Source organism: Natrix helvetica (genome assembly GCF_964273705.1).
Source record: "Natrix helvetica genome assembly, chromosome: W".
Taxonomy (NCBI): domain Eukaryota; kingdom Metazoa; phylum Chordata; class Lepidosauria; order Squamata; family Natricidae; genus Natrix; species Natrix helvetica.
In genome coordinates, this window is record NC_138555.1 from 13,731,780 (window position 1) to 13,754,958 (window position 23,179).

The 23,179-nt window shown below is 50.0% G+C and overlaps 1 pseudogene across 1 annotated transcript; it reads left to right on the top strand.

Annotated features, from left to right (window-relative positions):
• The first annotated feature begins 534 nt into the window (after positions 1–534).
• On the top strand, positions 535–20,905 carry LOC309400551 (perforin-1-like; annotated as a pseudogene). The gene is made up of 6 exons: positions 535–557; positions 646–1,244; positions 1,924–2,319; positions 2,482–2,580; positions 16,998–17,237; positions 20,510–20,905. The product of its transcript is annotated as a perforin-1-like (transcript).
• The last annotated feature ends 2,274 nt before the right edge of the window (positions 20,906–23,179 follow it).

Consider the following 23,179-nt stretch of genomic DNA (forward strand, 5'->3'; position numbering starts at 1 on the left):
TTAGTTAAAAGACACTCAGACACAGTAAATCTTCACGCTCCTCGACTTCTTTAAAAACACAATCTTTTCAAGTTGGAAGCCAAATTTAGAGTTAGTATTTGAATGGGTTAGTCACTTCTCTGCTTTCTCCCTTTCTGTCCAAATTGTTTCAAACAAATGGCTTTTTTGGGGGGGTAGTGTTTCAACCCTCCATTTTCCTTTTCTTTCTTTCTTTCTTTTTGAAAAAATCCCGGTCTGACCATCAATATTATGTATGCTCTCAAGATTCTTTGCCTTTTCCAAGTTTGATTTATGGCTGTGGGTTAGATGAATTTTCTTACTGGTCTTTCATCTCTTCCTCACACTCCTGTTCATTTGCTTTGCCTGGAAGTCAGCTTCTTGTACAGCATGTTGCCATGCTGCCACCCCTACTCTGATTCAGAGGGCAAATCTCTGACCTGTGAGAGACCTGTTGCCTCCCCCTCGGTCTCATGAGATGCTGTCCCTTCTTCTCCCCCCCTCCAGGGGGGTTCCGATCTAAAAAAGATCTCGGAGATGGTTTGTCAGACAGGGTTCATGTGAGACTCTTGAGAGCCCCCCGACACACACACGTCTGTCCAGCTGGACAACTTCCAGTCAAATCCTGAAATCTCATTTTTAATGCAGCTTCTGGAATTCACAGTCCGTTTTTCTTTCCCATGTAGGATTAACCATGCTGAATGCCAAGTCCATCTATGCTGCCTTCACCCTACAGCTTCTCTTACTCCTCCTTTTTTTGACCAGCGTCTCTTCCTATTGCCATGTTGGCACAGCCAATGAATGCGATGAGGAAAATGACTTTGTGCCTGGCTACATTTTGGCTGGAGAAGGCTTTGACATCACCATGCTGGAGAAGAAGGCCAAGGTGTTGGATCTGAATCAGTGGCAGAAAGCTGATGACACTTGCACCCTGTGCCATAACCCTCTACTGCAGGATAGGCCTCTTCAGAGACTTCCCTTGGAGGCCATTGACTGGAAAGCCAAAGTGAGTTGTCAGAGGAAGGTTCACACTTCCCTACAAAGCTCGGGCATTGATGTGCTTCACGCAGCAGCATTTGGCGTGAAGAATGACTGGAAAGTTGGACTTGATGTACAGCCAAAACCCGAGCAACAGGTCCAGATGATGTTGGCTGGAACTCACTCCACGGTGGTGGACTTCACCATGCAGAAAAGTAGCCAAGACAAGTACAGTTTTGCAAGTCACAAGTCTCCTGCTCTTATTACAGGTGAAGGAGGCCTGGGTGAGGGATAATGGCTGGGAAATCCTACAGGGCTTTACTACAATCATCCATTCGTATGACGTATTTCAAAGTTACAACAGCACTGAAAGATATGGCTTATAACTATTTTTCACAGTTATGACCTTTATAGCATTTCCATGATTATGTGATCAGAATTCAGATGCTTGGCAACTGGTTTATATTTATGACCATTTCTGTGTCCCAAGGTCATGTGATCACCTTTTGCGACCTGACAAACAAAGTCAATGGGGAAGTTAGAGTCACTTAACATCCGGGTTATTAACATATCAACTGCAGTGATTCACTTAACAGCTGTGGCACGGAAGGTCATAAAATGGGGCAAACCTCACTTAACAAATGTCTCACTCAACAACAGAAATGTTGGGCTCAATTGTGGTCATAAGTCAAAGACTACCTGTATAAACTGGGCTTGACTCAGCTAGATGTTTCCACCTGCTAAGGCCTGGATGGCATGCTGGCTGGGGAATTCTGGAAGTTGAAGTCCAGACACCTTAAAAGTTGCCTAGTTGAGAAACCCTGATCTAGTTACTCACCAATTCTGCAAGACTGCTACCCTTTGATCCCAAACCACGCCTTTATGATTTGATCACAAGGCCCACTAGTTCTGTCGCCCTACCTGTGTGGTCTTCTGTTTCCTTTGTAGCTTCCATATCAGCCAATACATTCCCTCCAGCCATTTCAAGCACTCCCTTCGCAGTCTCCCTGCCAAGTACCAACCCAACTCCCTTCTGGAATATCGGTAGCTCATCGGCACCTACAGGACCCACTTCATCGATCACCTGCACTTGGGGGGGCTGCATGAGGGACGTGACAGCTGTGCGGGTCTGCGAGACAGCTTTGGATGGCTTGTCTGCTGATGAAGTCAAATACTGTCTAAGCCTCGAGGCCTCGGCCAACATTGAGGGTGGCAAAGGGAGCCTCAGTGCGGCCTACAGCGTATGTGAAGAGTTGAAGAAGAAGAACAATTTCAAAGGAAGCTTCCACCAGACCTACAACGAGAGACAAACTGAGGTCGTCGGAGGGGACCAACACACTGACGGTTATAAAGGTTATAAAGGTTATAAAGGTTATAAAGGTTATAAAGGTTATAAAGGTTATAAAGGTTATAAAGGTTATAAAGGTTATAAAGGTTATAAAGGTTATAAAGGTTATAAAGGTTATAAAGGTTATAAAGGTTATAAAGGTTATAAAGGTTATAAAGGTTATAAAGGTTATAAAGGTTATAAAGGTTATAAGCAGTGGCTAGAAAGCCTCTAATCTATGCCTGCGCTCCTTTCTTACTCCCTGAAGCCCATCCATAGTTTTCTCAGCATGTCTAGGCCTGGCCCATGTGGCTGAACAAAAAGTAGGATGCTCGGATACCATAGCAACACAAAGCTTTAATTCTGTGACAAGCCAGGACCTCAGAACACCATGAGTTCGTAATAATAATAATAATAATAATAATAATAATAATAATAATAATAATAATAATAATAATAATAATAATTATTATTATTATTATTATTATTATTATTATTATTATTATTATTATTATTATTATTATTATTATTATTATTATTATTATTATTATTATTTATTAGATTTCTAGACCGCCCCCTCTCCCCGGAGGGACTCGGGGCGGTGTACAGGAATAAATTTAAAAAACTATACAAACAATTGTATAAATAGCTAAAAATCAGATTAAACAACCCCTGTACGAATTTATAAAAGTTAAAAACAGACCATAAAACCAATCATAAAATTTAGAAGTAAAACTGAGGTGGGAAAGGTGGAATTAGGCCAAGCCGGCTAGCTGGAACAGGTGGGTTTTAAGTTTCTGACGGAAGGAGCGGAGATCCGTAGTCGTTCTAATGTCAGGGGGAAGGTCATTCCTGAGGGTCGGGCCCATCACAGAGAAGGCCCTTCCCCTAGGCGTCGCCCGCTGGCACAGCCTAGTGGACGGCACCCGGAGGAGTCCCTCTCTGTGTGAGCGAATCGGCCGAAGGGATGAATGGGGCAGGATACGATCCCGCAAATAACTAGGTCCTGTGCCATGGAGCGCCTTAAAGATGATGGTCAACACCTTGAAACGCACCCGAAAAGCCACAGGCAGCCAGTGTAGCCCGCGCAGGAGAGGTGTTACGTGGGAGTAGCTAAAGACTCCCGAGACTGCCCGCGCGGCCGCATTCTGAACCAGCTGCAGCCTTCGGGTGCATCTCAAGGGGAGTCCCATGTAGACAGGAATAAAGTCAGCTCTGGGAGCTTCTGCCTTCCAGCGCCTTTTATCCTGTTACAGTCCACACCCTCACGTTAGCTACCATCTGGCCCAATTCCCCCCCCCCCCCAGCTGGTTGGCTTGTTCTCAGCAGCAGCTTCAAACTGCCTGCTCAACGCAGCTCTGCTGACGTGCATCAGCCCAAAGGGGTGCAATTCTTCATTGCCCCATGCAGCCAGCCGTTGGAGGCTTCATGATGACTGCCTGCAGCTGCCCACCTTGCTCTGCTGTCAGCCATTGTAGCTGGTCCCCCTGACACTCCCAGGTGCAGGTAGGTCGTCACTGGTTCCACCCGCAATCTCTCCCTCCCGAGAATGTTGAGCCTCAGTCCAGGACTTGACCGGTGACTCCCCTCTACCAGGGGTCCACCTGGAAGACAGAACATAGAGGAGTTAGTATCGTCCATACGGCCCGCTGCCGCCGCCCCCCCCCCCCCGCTTTGTGAGGATGTTTTTGATGGAACTGTCGTAACAACCTCCTGGCTTTGACATCAGGCGCTGCTACCCATGACACATCAGTAAAGAGATACCCCTTCCACCACACCAGGTATTGGACTTTTCCCCTATGCAGTCACAAGTCTATGATCTTATCTAGTTCGTAGTGGTCTGCATGTATTGGTTCAGGGGCATTGGGGAGGGGCCTGATATTTGTGGCCTCCACTGGCTTCAACAGGCTACTGAGAAAGACAGGGTAGATTTTGCCCAGTAGAGGTGGTAGCTTCAGTTCAACTGTAACAGGGTTGATTACCAAGATTATGGTGAATGGGCCTAGATATTTGGGGCCCAATTTTTTTACTTGTTATCCATAATTTTAGATATTTAGTACATAGGTATACTCGATCCCCCCCCGTGAAAAGTTTGTGATCTGCCCTCCTCTTGTCGGCCTGTTTTTTGTACTCCTCAGCCACTTTCTGTAAGGATACTTTTACTTGAGGCCAGGTTTCCTGTATCTTGTCAGCCCACTCCCTTGGGGTTGCGGGGTTAGGTGGGGTTAAGCTCTAGCTCTGGGATGGCAGGGAACTCCATTCCATACACCACCCAGAAGGTGGCGAGGCCGGTGCTGCAGTGCACCGTGTTATTATATGCTGCCTGTGCAAATGGTAAGAGGCCCAACCAATCTGATTGCTGGTAGGAAACAGAACATCTCAGGTAGCATTCCACCATAGCATCGGCTCTTTCATCTGCCCCATTGGTGCTAGGGTGGAACTCTGAGCTTAACCCCTGCGAAGACCCGATCAACCGTACAAAGTCCCGCCAAAACCTGGTGGTAAATTGCACCCCCCCTATCCAAGACAATGCGGTGAGGTACACCATGTAAGCGATACATGTGTTGGAGAAACATTTTAGCCAGCTGCCTTGCCAACAGTATACTGGTGCAGGGTACAAAATGGGCCTGTTTTGAAAATAGGTCAACCACTGTCCATATCACCGTAGGTCCGTTGCTACTGGGTAAATCCACGATGAAATCCATTGCGATTTCTTCCCATGGACGGACGAGGTCGGCCACTAGCTGTAACAGGCCAAGCGGTTTTCCAGACCGATGCTTGGTCAAGGTGCAAACTGGACATCTCTTTATGTAATTTTCCACTGCCGCCCACAATCCAGGCCACCAAAACTGTTGTCGTACTAGATGTAATGTCTTAAGGAAGCCGAAGTGGCCAGCTGGTTTGACGTCATGACAATGTTGTAGTATTTTTGGCTTGAGGACTGTGGGTATGTACATTTTGTCCCCCTTCCACGCTATCCCCTATCTGTGAGTTAATAAGGTTCTATTTTCTGCTAGCCAGGGGTCAGCTAGTAATGCACTACACAGTTCATCATGCAGGGGGTTCCTAGGGGGTTCACCAGTCACCTGTCTCACTGGCTGGTTAGGTGGGATTATAGCCTGCACTATCTCGTCTTGTTTGCTATTATACTGGGGCATATAGGACAGAGCATCAGCCAAGAAATTCCTCCCCGCCGGAACGTACTTCAACTTGAAGTTGAACCGTTGGAAGTACTGCACCCACCAAACCTGTTTTGGGAATAACTTCCATTGTGTTTGCAGGGCTTCCAGGTTCTTGTGCTCTGTCCACACCTCGAACGGTTGGTTAGCCCCCCTCAAGCAAATGCCACCATGCTAAGAGTGCCCACCTCACTGCAAAGGCCTCCTTCTCCCATATGGCCCAGCCATGCTCTGTTGGTGTGAGCTTCCATGAGGTGTATGCACAGGGCTGTAGCCTCCCTTGGCAGTTAGCCTATAATAGGATGGCCCCCACAGCTATGTCAGTGGCGTCTGCTTGTACAACAAAGAGATTTGCCTGGTCAGGGTGTTTCAAGACCAGCTCACGAGTGAACAGAGCCTTTAGCTTCTCAAATGCCCGTTGACAGTCAGTCGTCCATTTTAGGGACTGTCCCAGATGGGGCTTCACTACAACAGGTTTGGTGCGCAGCAGGTCCATCAGGGGCAATGAACTGCCAGTAAAAGTTAGCAAAGCTGAGGAAACTTTGCAATTGCCTCCATGTCCTCAGCGCTTGCCATTCCACCACTGCCTGGACTGTCAGACCTGAAGCTTTCTTGTGGATCTCAGGCCTGCCATACTTTCTTTTTTTTAAAAAAAAAACACAAAGTTTTATTGGTTTTTGGGTGTTTTGCAAAAGGAAAAGGTATGGGGAAGGTTACAAATTGTGGCAGCCGCAAACTGCGGTATTTATTTATTTATTTATTTATTTATTATTAGCGTTTATATACCGCCCCCTCTCCCGAAAGGGACTCGGGGCGGTGTACAGTCCGTATTAAAATACAACAGATTAAAACGTAGAAATAACTATATAAATACATGTATAAGAGGAGGGTGAAATATGCCAAACTGTACAGCTAATAAATAAATCAATACAAAAGTTTAAAATATCAAGTTAAAATTAAAACAATATCCCTCTAAAAACCAGTAAGAATGTGTATGCCTGGAGGTAGACGTTAAAATTATGCCAAACCAGCCAGTCGGAACAGGTGTGTCTTCAGTTTCTGTCGGAAGGAGCGGAGGTCAGAAGTGATTCTAATATCGGGGGGGAGGTCATTCCAGAGGGTTGGGCCCATCACAGAGAAGGCCCTACTCCTCGGTGTCGCCCGTTGGCATTGCCTCGTGGACGGCACCAGGAGAAGGCCCTCCCTGTGAGAGCGGATTGGCCGCAGGGATGTATGTGGGAGGATGCGATCCCGCAGGTAACTAGGCCCTATGCCATGGAGCGCTTTAAAGATGGTGATCAGAACCTTGAAACGCACCTGAAAGACCACAGGTAGCCAGTGCAGCTCGCGCAGGAGAGGTGTTACGTGGGAGTACCTAGTACTCCCCATGACTACCCGCGCGGCTGCGTTCTGGACTAGCTGCAGTCTTCGGGCGCGTCCCAAGGGAAGCCCCATGTAGAGAGCGTTACAGTAGTCCAGGCGAGACGTCACCAGTGCATGAGTGACTGTGCGTAGGGCATCACGGTCCAGAAGGGGGCGCAATTGGCACACCAGGCGAACCTGGTGGAACGCCCCCCTTGCCACGGCTGCCACATGATCATCCATTGACAGCCGGGCGTCTAGGAGGACGCCCAAATTGCGCGCCCGTTCCACAGGGGGCAATTGTTCGCCCCCTATGGCCAGTGATGGAATCAGCTGGCTGAACCGAGGCGCCGGTAGCCACAGCCACTCAGTCTTGGAGGGGTTGAGTTTGAGTCTGTTGTCCCCCATCCAGACCCCGACGGCTTCCAAACACTGGGACATCACTTCGACAGCCTCGTTGGGGTGGCTTGGGGTTGAGATGTACAACTGAGTATCATCAGCGTACAGATGGTACTCAACCCCAAAACCACGGATGATCTCACCCAGCGGCTTCACATATGCGTTGAACAGAAGGGGCGAGAGGACCGACCCCTGCGGCACCCCACAAGAAATTGGCCTCGGGGTTGACCTCTGCCCCCCAGTCAACACATATTGCATCCGGCTGGAGAGGTAGGAGCCGAACCACCGTAAAACGGTGCCTCCGACTCCCATCCCCTCCAGCCGGCGCAGTAGGATACCATGGTCGATGGTATCAAAAGCCGCTGAGAGGTCTAATAGGACCAGGATAGAGGAGCAACCTCTATCTCTGGCCCTCCAGAGATCATCCACCAACGCGACCAAGGCTGTCTCGGTGCTGTGTCCGGGTCGGAAGACGGACTGGCGTGGGTCTAGATATACGGATTCGTCGAGGTGACGTGGAAATTGCTGTGCCACCACATTCTCAACAACCTTCGCTAAAAAGGGGAGGTTGGAGACTGGACGATAATTAGCTAGCTCCGTTGGGTCAAGTGAAGGCCTCTTGAGCAGGGGCCTCACCACCGCCTCTTTCAAGGCAGTCGGTAAGGAACCCTCGCTCAATGAGGCGTTCACCAGGCCCAGAAGCCAGCCTCGCGTCACCTCCCAGGATGCCAGTACCAACCAGGAGGGGCACGGGTCCATTGAACATGTGGTGGGTCGCAGCCGTCCACGCAACCCGTCTAAATCCTCGGGGGCAACAGAGTCAAACTCCTCCCAGAGTGGACTCACAAGACTCACTGATGTTGGCTCGTCCGGTCCACTGGGGGGGGCCCATCCGCTTCGGATCTGAGCGACTTTGTCTTGCAGATATTCCCCAAACTCCTCTGCTCTTCCCTGCAAGGGTGCCTCCCGCGTCTCCTGCAACAGGAGAGAGCGGGTCACCCTAAACAGGGCGGCAGGGCGGTTATCCGCAGACGCAATGAGAGCGGCACAATGTCTACGTTTGGCCGCTCTCAATGCCACAAGGTAGGTCCGTAAATAGGCTCTTACCTGTGTTCGGTCAGATTCGGAGCGTGAGGACCTCCACCTGCTCTCTAGACGTCTCCTATGGCACTTCATCACCCTAAGCTCCTCGGTGTACCAGGGAGCCCGGGTGGGTCGTTGCCGTAGGAGAGGTCGCAGAGGCGCAACCCGGTCCAAGGCCCCCGCCGTCGCCCTATTCCAGGCGTCGACTAGGTCCTCCGACTGAGCGCAGGTCAGGGCTACAGGTAAAGGCCCAAGCTCCGTCTGGAACCTGTCCGGTTCCATCAAGTGCTTGGGGCGGTACCAGCTTGAACAAACTGGCTCCGCCTCCTCGCGGTGGAGGGTAGCGCCAAGGAAGTCCAGTCGGAGACATGAGTGATCTGACCATGACAGGGGCGTAATCTCTAAATCCCCTATTCCCAGATCACTCGTCCACTGCTCAGATACAAAGATAAGGTCCAGTGTGTGGCCGCCTTCGTGTGTGGGGCCCTGAATTAGTTGGGTCAGGCCCATGGCTGTCATGGAAGCCATGAACTCCCGAGCCACCTCGGACGCTGTTCCCGTCGACGGCAGGTTGAAATCCCCCATAACCAGAAGTTTGGGTATCTCAACCGCCGTCTCCGAGACCAGCTCGAGGAGCTCGGGCAGGGCCGCTGACGTATAGCGAGGAGCCAAATATACAATCAGCAGACCCCACTGCCTCCCTGGGCCCCATTTCATACCCAGCAACTCACACCCGGGTATCTGAGGAACAGTGAACTCCCTCGGCTCCAGACAATCCCGTATAACTACCGCCACCCCACCACCCTTACCCAGGGCCCGAGGCTGATGGAATGCACGGAAAACCGGTGGGCACATTTCCACGAGGGGTACACCCCCCTCGTGACCCAACCAGGTCTCCGTTATCCCTGCAAGGTCCAGCTCCCCCTCCGAGATCAACTTGTTAATGAGGGGGGCCTTGTTGGTCACGGACCTTGCATTGCAGAGCATCAGCCTCAGGCCCTGGCTCTGTAGTTCCCGACCACCTAGGCTGCGGGGGTTGCTACAGACGACCGGGCGTAGCCAGCAGCCACGGTCTCCCAACCGACCTTACGATCTTTTCTTGTCCTCGCATCCCCCCCTCCCCGCGACCGTTCTAATAAAACAACCCTCTACTGGAATAACTTGTTCCCTCTCCCCCCTCACCCCGCTCACTTCCTTCATAGACTCACCTGTTCGTCTGGCGTTGGCTTCCCTCCTGGCCTGGTTATCCCCCCTCCCCTTCCTAGAACCCCCTAAAAACATAATAAAACATTTTGATAAAAAGCCCCTCAGCCCCTCAGCTTCCTTTTCTTCTTTCTACCATACGGTAGGTATACGCCCCCTCCAGACTCATGGTGTACATTTGCATAGCATTCAAATATTACATAATAACATATAGTCAGTGTGGTAAATTCAAAAATAATTTCAATCAATTTGTATCATGTGGATTTTCTTACTTATTTGTGTGATCTGAGCTTTCTTGATGTTGCCCCATCTCCCCCCGTTGGCAGTGCTCTGGCCCCTCCCGTGTCTTGCGTATCTACTGTGATGTCTTCTGGTTTTTCTAGGAGTAATTTATTTTTTTCCATAAAGGTCTGCGCCTCTATGGGTGTGCTAATTCTGACCCTTGTCTCCTCCCAGAATATTAACATACCTTCAGGCAGCAACCAACGAAACCACACCCCCTTCTGGTATAATTTATTCGCCAATTGCGAATAATATTTTCTTTTCTCCCTCACTTTCTTGGGGATCTGTTTCAGTATGGTTATCTCCTTATCTTTGTATATCAGGGCTTGTCCCCTTTGTGTATTCAGAATTTCATCTCTTGTGCTTTTCCTAAGAAATTTAATGTGCACCTCCCTGGGGACATTGTGTGTTCTAGCATATGTGGAGTTCACTCTATAGACCAGGTCTATTTCCCACCCCATCTGTTGTTTTTCTTTCTGGGTATACTCAGCCAAGATAGTTGTCATGATGTCCCTAATGTTTTCATCATCTGTCTCCATCACATTCTTAAATCTAAGATAAAAGGACATTCTCTCAAACTCTATTTTCATTTGTTGGGTGTCAAGCTCTTTATTTCCCTTTTGCACGCCCTCCATCACCCCCCTCATCTCAGCCGCCCCCTGCTCCAAGTGATCCAATCTCTGTGAGTTCTTATCAATTTTTTCCTGGTTCCCTCTAATTTCTTCTTTCATCTCCTTCAGCTGTTTCTTAATTTCCTCTTGTCCCTGTAGAATTTGTTGAAACATTTGATGAAACTCCAAGTCCGTAGTTTTAACTTGTTTAAAAGCTGTCAATGTTGATTGCGTGCTCGGACTTGAGGTTGCAGATGTCGGGGCAGAGGTAGCAAAGCCGGACTTTCCAGGAGGTGGTCTTTTAGATGTCATTGTTAGTAATAAAGAGTCCAGTCAGTATAGAGAAGAATCAGTCAGAGTGGTAGAGCAGCCAAGGGAGTTCGGGGGGGTAGAGAGACCAGGCACAAGGGAACTCTCTAATCACCCTGGCAGGGAACAGACGTTTTTCACTCCAGAAAGTTCAAAGGCAAACAATCCACAAGAGAAGTATCCAAATAACACGGAGACAAAGACCGGAAGCCTGAAGTTAAAAGGTGGAGTCAAGTTCAGCTTTCATGAAGACAACGGAAGTGTGCCATCTTGCCCTGCCAACTTCGAGAACTGAGGCAACAAATAAAATTTTCAGGATTCAAAGTTCCCAAAGATCACATTTTCTTGAAAGGGTTAAGTCTGAAGATCCATTTAGTTGGATTGTGACCTCATTGGTTTGGCTCTCCCCCTCCTCCTTCCCTGGGGCTACGAGCACTTTTATTTCTAGCCGCTTGTCCAAGGGGGGGGGGGAAATCCCCCTCCCCTCCAGCCGCACTTCTCCAAGTTAAACAAAAGTTCCAATTAACACCACTGACAAGTTTTAGGATTGGTAATAGGTATGAAGGGAGTCTACGCCTCACCGCACCGCCGCTGCATCCTTCAAGTATCTTTTTTTCTTCCGGACAGCCTCACAGCGAAGACGCTTCAGCGCGCCTCCCCTTCGCGCTCCTCAGTGCCTGGAGCGAAGCGAGAGCCCCCCGACAGCCGCCGCCGATGCAGGGGTCCTCCTGCTGCGCCGCTCCTCTGGCAGAACGCCTCTTCGGGGCGTCCTGTGCCCCCCAAGGGGTGGGGAGCCCACCGGGGATGCACGGGGCGAGCAGTCTCTGCCCGTCGCCGTCAGCCGCCGGAACCGGAAGTCCAGGCCTGCCATACTTTCTATTATTCTACTATGCCTTTTTCTATTGTGGAAAAATGGGAGGGGGGATTGTACCTACTGTGTAGCCAAAACAAAATTAATACAATACAATACAATACAATAATAATAATACAATACAATACAATAATACAATAGTAGAGTTGGAAGGGACCTTGGAGGTCTTCTAGTCCAACCCCCTGCCTAGGCAGGAAACCCTATACCGTTTCAGACAAATAGCTATCCAACATCTTCTTAAAGACTTCCAGTGTTGGGGCATTCTGGAGGCAACTTCTGTTCCACTGATTAATTGTTCTCACTGTCAGGAAATTTCTCCTCAGTTCTAAGTTGCTTCTCTCCTTGATTAGTTTCCACCCATTGCTTCTTGTTCTACCCTCAGGTGCTTTGGAGAATAGTTTGACTCCCTCTTCTTTGTGGCAACCTCTGAGATATTGGAACAATGCTATCATGTCTCCCCTAGTCCTTCTTTCTCTTAAGCTAAACATACCCAGTTCCTGCAACCGTTCTTCATATGTTTTAGTCTCCAGTCCCCTAATCATCTTTGTTGCTCTTCTCTGCACTCTTTCTAGAGTCTCCACATCTTTTTTACATCGTGGCGACCAGAACTGAATGCAGTATTCCAAGTGTGGCCTTACCAAGGCATTATAAAGTGGTATTAACACTTCACGTGATCTTGATTCTATCCCTCTGTTGATGCAGCCTAGAACTGTGTTGGCTTTTTTGGCAGCTGCTGCACACTGCTGGCTCATATTTAAATGGTTGTCCACTAGAACTCCAAGATCCCTCTCACAGTTACTACTATTGAGCACGGTACCACCTATACTGTACCTGTGCATTCCGTTTTTGTTGCCTAAATGTAGAACCTTACTCTTTTCACCATTGAATTTCATTTTATTAGATAGTGCCCAATGTTCAAGTTTGTCAAGATCCTTCTGTATCTTAAGCCTATCTTCTGGAGTGTTGGCTATTCCTGCCAGCTTGGTGTCATCTGCAAATTTGATGAGTTCCCCATTTATTCCCTCATCCAAATCATTGATGAAGATGTTGAAGAGTACTGGGCCTAAAACAGAGCCTTGGGGTACTCCACTGCATACTTCCCTCCATGTAGATGCAGTTCCATTGAGGACTACACGTTGAGTGCGGTTGGTCAGCCAGTTACGAATCCATCTGGTGGTGATGCTGTCTAACCCACATTCTTCTACTTTATCTAGTAGTAGGTTATGGTCTACCTTATCAAAAGCCTTACTGAAGTCCAAGTAAACTATATCAACGGCATTCCTCTGGTCCACTAATTCTGGTCCATTATTTCTAGAAAGAAAGAAAGCCAAGGTCATCCTTTGTCTCTGCACCTCTGCACCTGACCAGAACTGGATGGGTGGAACTGCCAGCATGACAGTGGGAGATTGGACCATTTGATGGAATTGTGGGTGGGGGGCAAGATCTTGAACTTTCAACTAGGTGGGGAAAACCTGGAAGCTTTCATATTCTGGTTTTCCCAGATGTGCCAACATGGCTCTCTTAATAAATTGGAACTTTGAGCAATACTTTGCTTTGGACTCTGATTTACTTTTGGATGCTGTTTGGAACCCTGACATGGACCTTACGTGGATCCGTCTCAACCCCCTCACTCAAAATACGGTAGCCCAGATAATCCAGTCTGGTACGATGGAACACGCATTTTGAGAGCTTCACAAACAACTTGGCAGCTAGTAGCTTCTGCAAGACTTGCCAACATCCAATAAGGATGTTGTTCAGGTATACAAGTACCCCCCAGTATAGATGTTCATGCAGGACTTTGTTGATCAACTGCATGAACACAGCCAGGGTGCCCTGTAACCCGAGCGACATCACCTGAAATGGGAAGTTTCCCAGGGGACAATTAAACATTGTTTTCCACTTGTCCCCTGGTCAGATACGCAGCCGGTAGTAGGCTTCTTTCAGATCAAGTTTCGTGAAAATGCGGCCCATCACAAAGGTTACAAGTAGGTCCTTCATCAGAGGCAGACGGTAGAGATGTTCCACACACACACACACACCATTTAAACCCCGGAAGTCTACACATAGGCGTAGGCCCCCATCCTTTTTCTCCCAGAATAGAACCAGCACAGTCATTCTTGATCTGCTACACCAGATGAAACCCCTGGCCAAGTTCTTGTCTATGTAGCGTCTTAACTCCTCAAGCTCTTTCAGGGTCATTGAATATATACAGGGTTTTTGCAATTTAGCCCCAGGTATTAACTCAATGGCACAATCGGTTGACTGGTGCAGTGGCAGGACGTCGCATTCTTCCTCACTGAAGACCTCTGCCAAATCCTCGTATATACTTGGATAACCCACGTTTGGGGCCTTATCATGTAACCCAGCTTCTTCCCCTCCCGTGGCCGCTTCCTGGCCAGATGGGTCCGGACCTAGTCCTATCTTCAACTTCTGAAACCCTCCTTCCTACCAAATGGTAGGCCCCCATTTGTCCAGCCAGGCCATCCCCAGGATGATAGGCTCAATCATTCTCTCCAGTACGATAAACCAGATTTTCTCCCAATGGTCCCCTATCTCCAACTGTACTGGTTTGGTAAAATGAGTAGCTGGCATACTCCCCACCCCTCACCCCAGCATTGAGCTGTCCATTTGTTCAAACCTAATTGGCTGATGCATCCGCACCACCCAGATCCTCAACTCATCAACCACAGCCCGGCGTACTAGACACCGTGTGCAACCCGAATCCACCAGGGCCCCATATGGGGTTCCTTTTGAGGTATGGAGGTTTTGGATGGTCACAGGGATCATGAAAGGATGGATAGAATTGCTCACCATTGGGTGCTCCGGGTCCTTGTCACCACTTTCACAGGACACCACTGGGAACCGGCCAACTCCTGGCAATACCCCAAACTAATTGACTGGCGTCTGGTCCTCTGCTTGTTGCACCAGGGCAGCTGCTCATGACCACTCAGACGTTGGACAAGGCCGCTCCTTGATTTTCCCCTGGTTGATGGTGTTTTGGGGGCTGGTGTTCGGGGGGCTGGAGCAGGACACTCCGCCGCCCAGTGCCCAATCTGATTACACATGAAACAGCGAAGCGGTGGCCTCCTGGCCTGGTCAGATGCATCCAGAACTGCTATAGCAGGCCTTGCTGGCTTGGGAAGTGCTGGTCTGTCCGCAACCCATCTTGGCTTTCCAAAACCTCCGTCCCCTCATTGTCTGAACTCTCTCAAACCAACATCTAACTCTATAACTGCCCGGAACCAGTCATGTAACTGGGGCGGTAACGCCCTGCACACACATGCTTGACGCAGGTCCCGATCCAGGCCCATGCGAAATTGGTGGACCAAAAGTCGTTCTGGCCAGGACCGCAGTCTTCCGGTGATTTTCCTAAACTCCCTCACATAGTCCTTTGTTCTGACCCCCCTCTTCCCCCGCAATCACAGACACACTCCGAGCCAAAGATACTTCATGAGGTTTATTGCACAGACAGACAGATCCTTGGCAGCAATCCAACACAACTCGACCTTCAGAACCCTCCGGCACTGATACGCAATAGCAGCTATCCAGCCTGGCACGCTCACAAGATTGTACTCCCACAATAGTTCCTGCGTTGATTTTCTGCAAAAAGGCGTGTGCACAAGCAGTCCTTTTATAGCCTGGAGAGGAGTCTAATTATCATCAGCTGAGCGCAATTACCTCCGGTAACTGCGCAATTGCTCCTGACGCTGCTTAGCGCGCCGGTAACAAGCATTTAATAACTCACTGCTGATGTCTGACTCACTGTCCCATGACTCCTCCCCACTGCTCCAAGGCATGACATCAGGAGCACCCTCCCTTTGGCTTTCACCACTGCTCCATGCCTCAGGCGCCTCCTGGTGGCCGACCAGCCTCTCTGATCCCTGCTCAGAGTCAGAACCCTGCCCAGGGTCCTCCACATCCTCCAGAGCCGACTCATAGGGACCCTCACTGTCGGAGTCTGGTGGCAGCTCCAACGGCTCCTGCTGGGCCACAACAGTCCTTTATTGGCTGACCCTGCTGTTTAAGTGACATGAGCTCCTGAAGCGCTTCCAGGAAGAGTCCCATAGTCCCATATCTGCCAGCTCCCTGGCATGATCACTATGGAGATCGGCTACCCAGTCCGTGTCAGGTAACTGTGATGCTATGCCCATTGCTCAGCTGTCCCCCCAGTGATCCCCTGGGTGTCATCTGACCCTGATGGGGACCCTCCTGGGCAACCTGGCCCTTACGTGGTCTGCTCAGTACCCCATATAGCTTCCACCAGGGAGGAGCCTTGCTCCCAGGGCCCATTCTGATCCATACTCCTAGCCCTGCTTGGTACCTGGTCTAACCGCAATTTAGGGCTGGCAAGATGGAAACGGATCTCTGAAGGCCAGTGGGACCCCTCTGCCACGTAGTGGCCAGTTCCACCCTCGTGGCCCATGGCTGCTAGGAGGGGGCATCCCTGAAACTAGCCTCCCCAAAACATTCTTGCAGGATCTCCATGGTATTACTCCCAGGGCTGGTGGAATAGCTCCACTCACCCTCTTCATCCTCGGTCCAACGTCTCTCCCTCCATCGGAGTTCCAATGCGAGGGGGCATTGGCATCCTCGGGCCTCCAGTCCCAGTCAACGCAGAACTATGCCACCACTCTCCAGATGGAATGTGACCTGGCCATGTTCCAGGGGCCCCTTTGTCCTCCTCTAGCCGCCCATCCTCCTGGTGCTCATGCTCCTTGGGCCTCACCATGGGCTGGCTGATGTCCTCCTGTGCCTCTGCTTCATCCATGCCCCTCTCGTCAACTACAGCCTCCATCTCCAGCGCCTCTACTGATGTTCCCTCCACCATCCTATAGCTTAACAAGGCCTCTCTGGGATTCTCCAGGTGGCAGGAGAGCTTGAGATAGATGAATGTGGGAGCGCTGACTTTCTCTCAGTATGTCTAGGCCTGGCCCATGTGGCTGAACAAAAACTAGGATGCTTGGATACCATAGCAACACAAAGCTTTAATTCCGTGACAAGCCATGACCTCAGAACACCATGAATTTTTAGACAGGAATAAAGTTAGCGCTGGGAGCTTTTGCCTTTATCCTGTCGCAGTCCACACCCTCACGTTAGCCACCATCCAGTGCACCTGATTCCCTCCCCCTCCCCAAGCTGGTTAGCTTGTTCGCAGCTGCAGCTTCAAACTGCCTGCTCAATGCAGCTCTGCTGACATGCGTTGTCCCAAAGGGGTGTCATTCTTTGTTGCCCCGTACAGCCGGCTGTCGGAGGCTTCGTGATGACTGCCTGCAGCTGTCCACCTCGCTCTGCTGTTAGCCGTTGTAGCCGGTCCCCCGATGCTCCCAGGCGTGGGTAGGTTATCACCGGTTCCACCCATGATCTCTCCCCCCGCCCCCGAGAATGTCAAGCCTCAGACTGGGGCTCCATAAGTTTGCTGCCTAAGGGTGACCCAAAACAGGACAGTTTGCAGCAGGCAGTGAGTGAGTACATCAGAGAAAGGGCCCTTTGGAGGAACTGCACCCAGCCTTGTCCTCGTGGCTCCAAACACAGCCTCCGAGATCCCTGCCCCTGTACGTGTCCCAGTGACGGCACCAATAACACCATGTGTTGCTCCCAGGAGCGAGGCCAGAGCAAGCTAATGGTGATAATAATAATAATAATAAAATTTATTTCTTAGCCGCACCCTCTCCCGAAGGACTCGGGGCGGCATACAATAAAACACATAAAAACAATATGGACAATACACACACAAAATAAACGAATACATGTACAAGGAGGAGGTAGGAAGATAAATAAAGACAATTAAAACACAATTTAAAATCCCCTAAAATTCCAAAAATCACAAAATTAAAAAACCCGTCAGGAGCAGTGTGAACGAACTATGGTTGAGCCAGGCCAGCTACTTGAAATTGGTGGGTCTTGAGCTTTATCCGGAAGGCGCGGAGGTCAGAGGTAGTCCTAATATCCGGGGGAAGATCATTCCACAGGGCTGGGCCCGCAACAGAGAAGGCTCTACTCCTAGACGCCGCCCTCCGACATTGTCTGGTGGACGGCACCTGGAGGAGTCCCTCTCTGTGCGAGCGAATTGGTCGCAGGGATGTATGGGGCAGGATACGATCCCGCAAGTAGCTAGGTCCTGAGCCATGGAGCGCTTTAAAGATCGTTATCAAGACCTTGAAACGCACCCGGTAGACCACAGGGAGCCAGTGCAGCTCGCGCAGGAAAGGTGTCACATGGGAGTACCTTGTACTCCCCATAATTACCCGCGCGGCCGCGTTCTGGACCAACTGTAGTCTACGAGTGCATTTCAAGGGAAGCCCCATGTAGAGAGCGTTACAGTAGTCCAGGCGAGATGTCACCAGTGCATGAGTGACTGTGCGCAAGGCATCCCGGTCCAATAGGGGGCGCAATTGGCACACCAGGCGAACCTGGTGGAACGCCCCCCTTGCCACGGCCGTCACATGGTCATCCATGGACAGCCGAGCATCGAGGAGGACGCCCAAATTGCGCGCCCACTCCACCAGGGCAAGTTGTACACCCCCGATGGCCAGAGATGGAATTAACTGGTTGAACCGGGGGGCCGGAATCCACAGCCACTCCGTCTTGGAGGGGTTGAGCTTGAGTCGGTTGTCATCCATCCAGACCCGTACGGCTTCCACACACCGGGACATCACTTCTACGGCCTCGTTGGGGTGGTTCGGGGTGGAGATGTACAACTGAGTATCATCAGCGTACAGATGGTATCCCACCCCGAAACCACGGATGATCTCACCCAGCGGCTTCATATATGTGTTGAACAGGAGCGGCGAGAGGACCGACCCCTGTGGCACCCCACAGGTAAGGGGGCTCAGAGTCGACCTCTGCTCCCCTGTCAACACACGTTGCGTCCGGCCGGAAAGGTAGGAGCCGAACCACCGTAAAACGGTGACCCCGACCCCCAACCCCTCCAGTCGGCGCAAGAGGATACCATGGTCGATGGTATCAAAAGCCGCCGAGAGGTCTAATAGGACCAGGATAGAGGAACAACCCCTATCTCTGGCCCTCCAGAGATCATCCACCAAGGCGACCAAGGGCGTCTCCGTGCTGTGCCCAGGGCGGAAGCCGGACTGGCGCGGGTCTAGATAATCATTTTCCTCCAGATGACGTGGAAACTGATAAGCCACCACACTCTCTACAACCTTCGCCAGAAAGGGAAGGTTGGAGACAGGACGATAATTGGCCAGCTCCGTGGGGTCCAGGGAAGGCTTCTTGAGCAAGGGTCTCACCACCGCCTCTTTCAAGGCAGCTGGAAGAGACCCCTCACCCAACGCAGCGTTCACTAGGCCCAGGAGCCAGTCACGTGTAACCTCCCAGGATGCCAGTACAAGCCAGGAGGGGCACGGGTCCAGTAAACATGTGGTAGGTCGCAGTCGTCCACGCACTCTGTCCAAATCCTCGATGGCAACCAAGTCAAACTCCTCCCAGATAGGTCTCTCAAGACTCGCCACGGACGCCTCTACAGGACCACTGGAAGGGACCCAATCCTTCCGGATTTGAGCGATTTTATCCTGCAGATATTTCCCAAATTCCTCTGCCCTACCCTGTAAAGGGGCCTCCCACGGCCTCTGAAATAGGAGGGAGCGGGACACCCGAAACAGGGCGGCAGGGCGGTTCTCTGCGGATGCAATGAGAGTGGCACAATATTGACGTTTGGCCACTGTCAATGCCACAAGGTACGTCCTTAAATGGGCTCGTACCTGTGTCCGGTCAAATTCGGAACGGGAGGATCTCCAACGACTCTCTAGGCATCTCTTGCGGCGCTTCATCACCCTTAGCTCCTCGGTAAACCAAGGGGCCAGGGTGGAGCGTTGCCGCCGGAGAGGCCGCAAAGGCGCCACCCGGTTCAAGGCCCCGGTAGTTGCATTGTTCCACGCGACCACCAGGTCCTCTAACCGAGGGCGGGTCAGGGCCGCAGAAGGTGGCCCAAGCTCCATCTGGAACCTCTCTGGTTCCATCAGGCGCCTGGGGCGGAACCATCTAGTATGTTCCGGTTCCGCCTCCCCGCAGCGGGGGGCAGCACCAGGGAAGTCAAGTCGGAGGAGTGAGTGGTCTGACCATGACAGGGGAGTGATGGTTAAGTCCCCTCCTCCCAGATCACTCGACCACTGGCCAGAGACAAAAACAAGGTCCAAGGTGTGACCTCCCTCGTGTGTCGGGCCTTGAATCAATTGAGTCAGGTCCATGGCTGTCATGGAGGCCATGAACTCCCGAACCCCCTCGGATGCTTCTCCCACCGATGGCAGGTTAAAGTCCCCCATCACTAAAAGTTTGGGGGTCTCAACCGCCACCGATGCGATCAGCTCGAGGAGTTCGGGCAGGGCCGCTGATGTATAGCGAGGAGCCAGGTATACTATCAGCAGGCCCAACTGTCTCCCAGGGCCCCATTTCACAACAAGGGATTCACATCCGGACGTCTGTGGCACAGTGAACTCCCTCGGCTCTAAGTCCTCCCGGATGATCACTGCTACCCCACCGCCCCTTCCCTGGGCCCGGGGCTGGTGAAATGCTCGATAACCTGGCGGGCACATTTCCACGAGGGGTAGACCTCCCTCGTGGCCCAACCAGGTCTCCGTTATTCCCGCGAGGTCCGGCTCCCCCTCCGAGATTAGATCGTGAATGAGGGGGGCCTTGTTAACAACGGACCTCGCATTGCATAGCACCAGCCTCAGGCCCTGGGTCTGGAGCTCCTGACCACCTAGCATGCGGGGGTTGGTACAAGCGACCGGGTGTAACCAGCACCCACGGTCTCCCAACCGACTGCGAGTTTTCAAGCTGTCCTCGTATCTGCCCCTCCCTACGACCGTTGGAATCAAAAGGCCCTGCACAGGAACGACATCCTCCCCCTCCTCCTCCCTACCGCTCCCTCTGCTCCCTCTGATGATTTGAGAAGCCTATGGTTTCTGGGGAGACAATATCACAAGAATGGATGCTTACGTCAAGGTATTCTTCCATGGGATTCAGAGCCAGACATCCACTGTGTGGAATAATGACAACCTAGTATGGATGACCCACTTGGATCTATGGAAGGTCCAGGGCTTGGGAGAAGCCAGCAGGCTCTGAAGTCTGGGATGAAAAGAACCATTACAATGATTATCTACCAGGGACTTGTGACCGAACTCCCAGATCTGGGAAACCTCATATTGAGGTGTGTTAGTTAGATCATGGACGCCTTGAATTTCAATATCATTTGGAATGTGGCCCCTTCTTAGGGGGCCCCTACTGCTTGGATTATGTCCCTCAGCTGCCACACAGGGTTGCTTTGTTACAACGTGGAGCAAAGTGAAACCCAATAGAAAGAGGCTGCTCAAGGGGGTAAAAGGCTACAGGCAGTCCTCAATTTATGACCACAACTGCACCCAAAATTTCCCATCGCTGAGTTGTTAAGTGAGTTTTGCTCCATAGCTGACCCTTTTTGTCACAGTTGTTAAATGAATCACTGCAGTTGTTAAAAGAATCATGGGGTCATTAAGCAAATCTGCCCACCTCCGGACTTTGCTTGTCAGAAGCCTGTTGGGAATGTCACAAATGACCCCAGGACACTGCAACTGTCATAAAATATATTTTCTAGATCAGTTAACTGGATCAAGCTACAAATTATTTGTCAGGGTTCCAAATAGCATCCAAAAGTAAATCAGAGTCCAAGGCAAAGTATTGCTCAAAGTTCCAATTTATTAAGAACCATGTTGACACATCTGGGGAAACCCGAATCTGAAAGCTTCCAGGTTTTCCCCACTTAGTTGAAAGTTCAAGATCTTGCCCCACACCCACAAATCCATCACATGGTCCAATCTCCCACTGCCCTGCTGGCAGTTCCACCCATCCAATTCCAATGAGGTGCAGAGACAAAGGATGTCCTTGGCTTTCTGAAAGGAATTTTGTTTTGCCTCCATAACATCTAACTCAGTACAATCCAGTACAAGGGATCAGAGAGGCTGGTTGGCCACCAGGAGGCGCCTGAGGCATGGAGCAGTGGTGAAAGCCAAAGGGAGTGTGCTCCTGATGTCATGCCTTGGAGCAGTGGGGAGGAGACAAGGGAGTGGTTTCTGGATGCCTGGCAATGGAGAGCTGATAGACGTAGAGAACAGCTACGCAGTTAGAAGAGATGATTGGACTCAGGTGATCGTAATCAGGCTCCTCTCAAGGCTATTTAAGGAAGGGCTTTCCGAAAGCTGTTTTTGCAGGAATCAACTTATCATTAGAGTTGGAGATGCTCTCAAATCTGTGTCGTACCTCGGCAGGCTGGATTGCTGCCAAGGTGTTATCTGTACCTTGGCAGGCTGGATTGCTGCCCAGGTGTTATCTGTACCTCGGCAGGCTGGATTGCTGCCATGGTGTTATCTGCACCTGGATTGCTGCCAAGGTATTGACTGTACTGGATTGCTGCCAAGGTTTAAACTGTGTGTAAATAAAATATCTTGCAGAGACCTTGTTTCGGAGTGCTTTGGTATATGAGAAGGGGGGTCAGAACATTCTCCTATCAATAAAATATGAAATATGCCACTAATAGCTAGTTCCAAAATTAGACATAGGAATACAATAGATGTAAAATTTGAATGCCTGGTAGCCGAAGAGCAGTGGAAAGCCATTCTTAAAGAGGTAATTAGTAGGTTCATCTAACTGTTGTTGTTGCTTAAAATGCAATATTAGCCTATATGATGTATTTGTGTGGTGCATGGCTTATTTATGGAATGATAAGTTATTTCACACTGAGCTTTTTCCAGAAGATTTGGTTTTTCTAAATGTGTTTTTTTTTTAAAAAAAATACACAGGACAGATAGGAAAACAAACAGGAGGACAATGAAAAGGAATATTGTGACTGATCAAGATGAAATTTGGAAAGGCATTCCTAGCAACCATGTACGTGTTGTAACAGGCTGCAGACAAGTGTTGTGCTCCCTGCATTGCATAATTCTAATATTGCAGGCTGATTTGATTGAAGCCACAACAAAAATGATTTCCATTCTCTGTTATTTATACAGGACAATCTGAAAGAAAACCTCTCTTTCTATTTGCGAAAAAGCATTCTACATTGTATCTAGGATTAGTTTTGTTTGTATGGTACATAAGCAATGTGTTCTGTTTTGTGTTCTCTGTTTTAGCTTTTGTAGATAGATTTACAGTAGTATAGCTCAACCTTGGTGACTTTAAAACGTGTGGACTTCAATTCCCAGAATTCTCCATAGGGAGTTGAAGTCCACATGTCTTAAAGTTGCTAAGGTTCAGAAACACTGATCTTCAGTAATTAAACAAGAACTTATAGGAAGAAACCCAGGGCAGGCTTTAAAAATAAGCAGTAGCACAAATACAGGTAGTCCTTGACTTACAACCATTCGAAATTACAATGGCACTAAAAAAAGGGACTTATGAACGTTTTTCACATGACCATTGCAGCATCCCCAATGTTATATGATCAAAATTCAGGCACCTGGCAACTGGCATGTAATTCTCCCCAGGTTTGCAACCAAAATGTTGTTTTGCTCATTTCACGCTTAGATCCTCCCCTGATGTTAATTTAGCAAGTTTATAAAGATGAGTTTGTAGTTGTATTCTAAAGCTC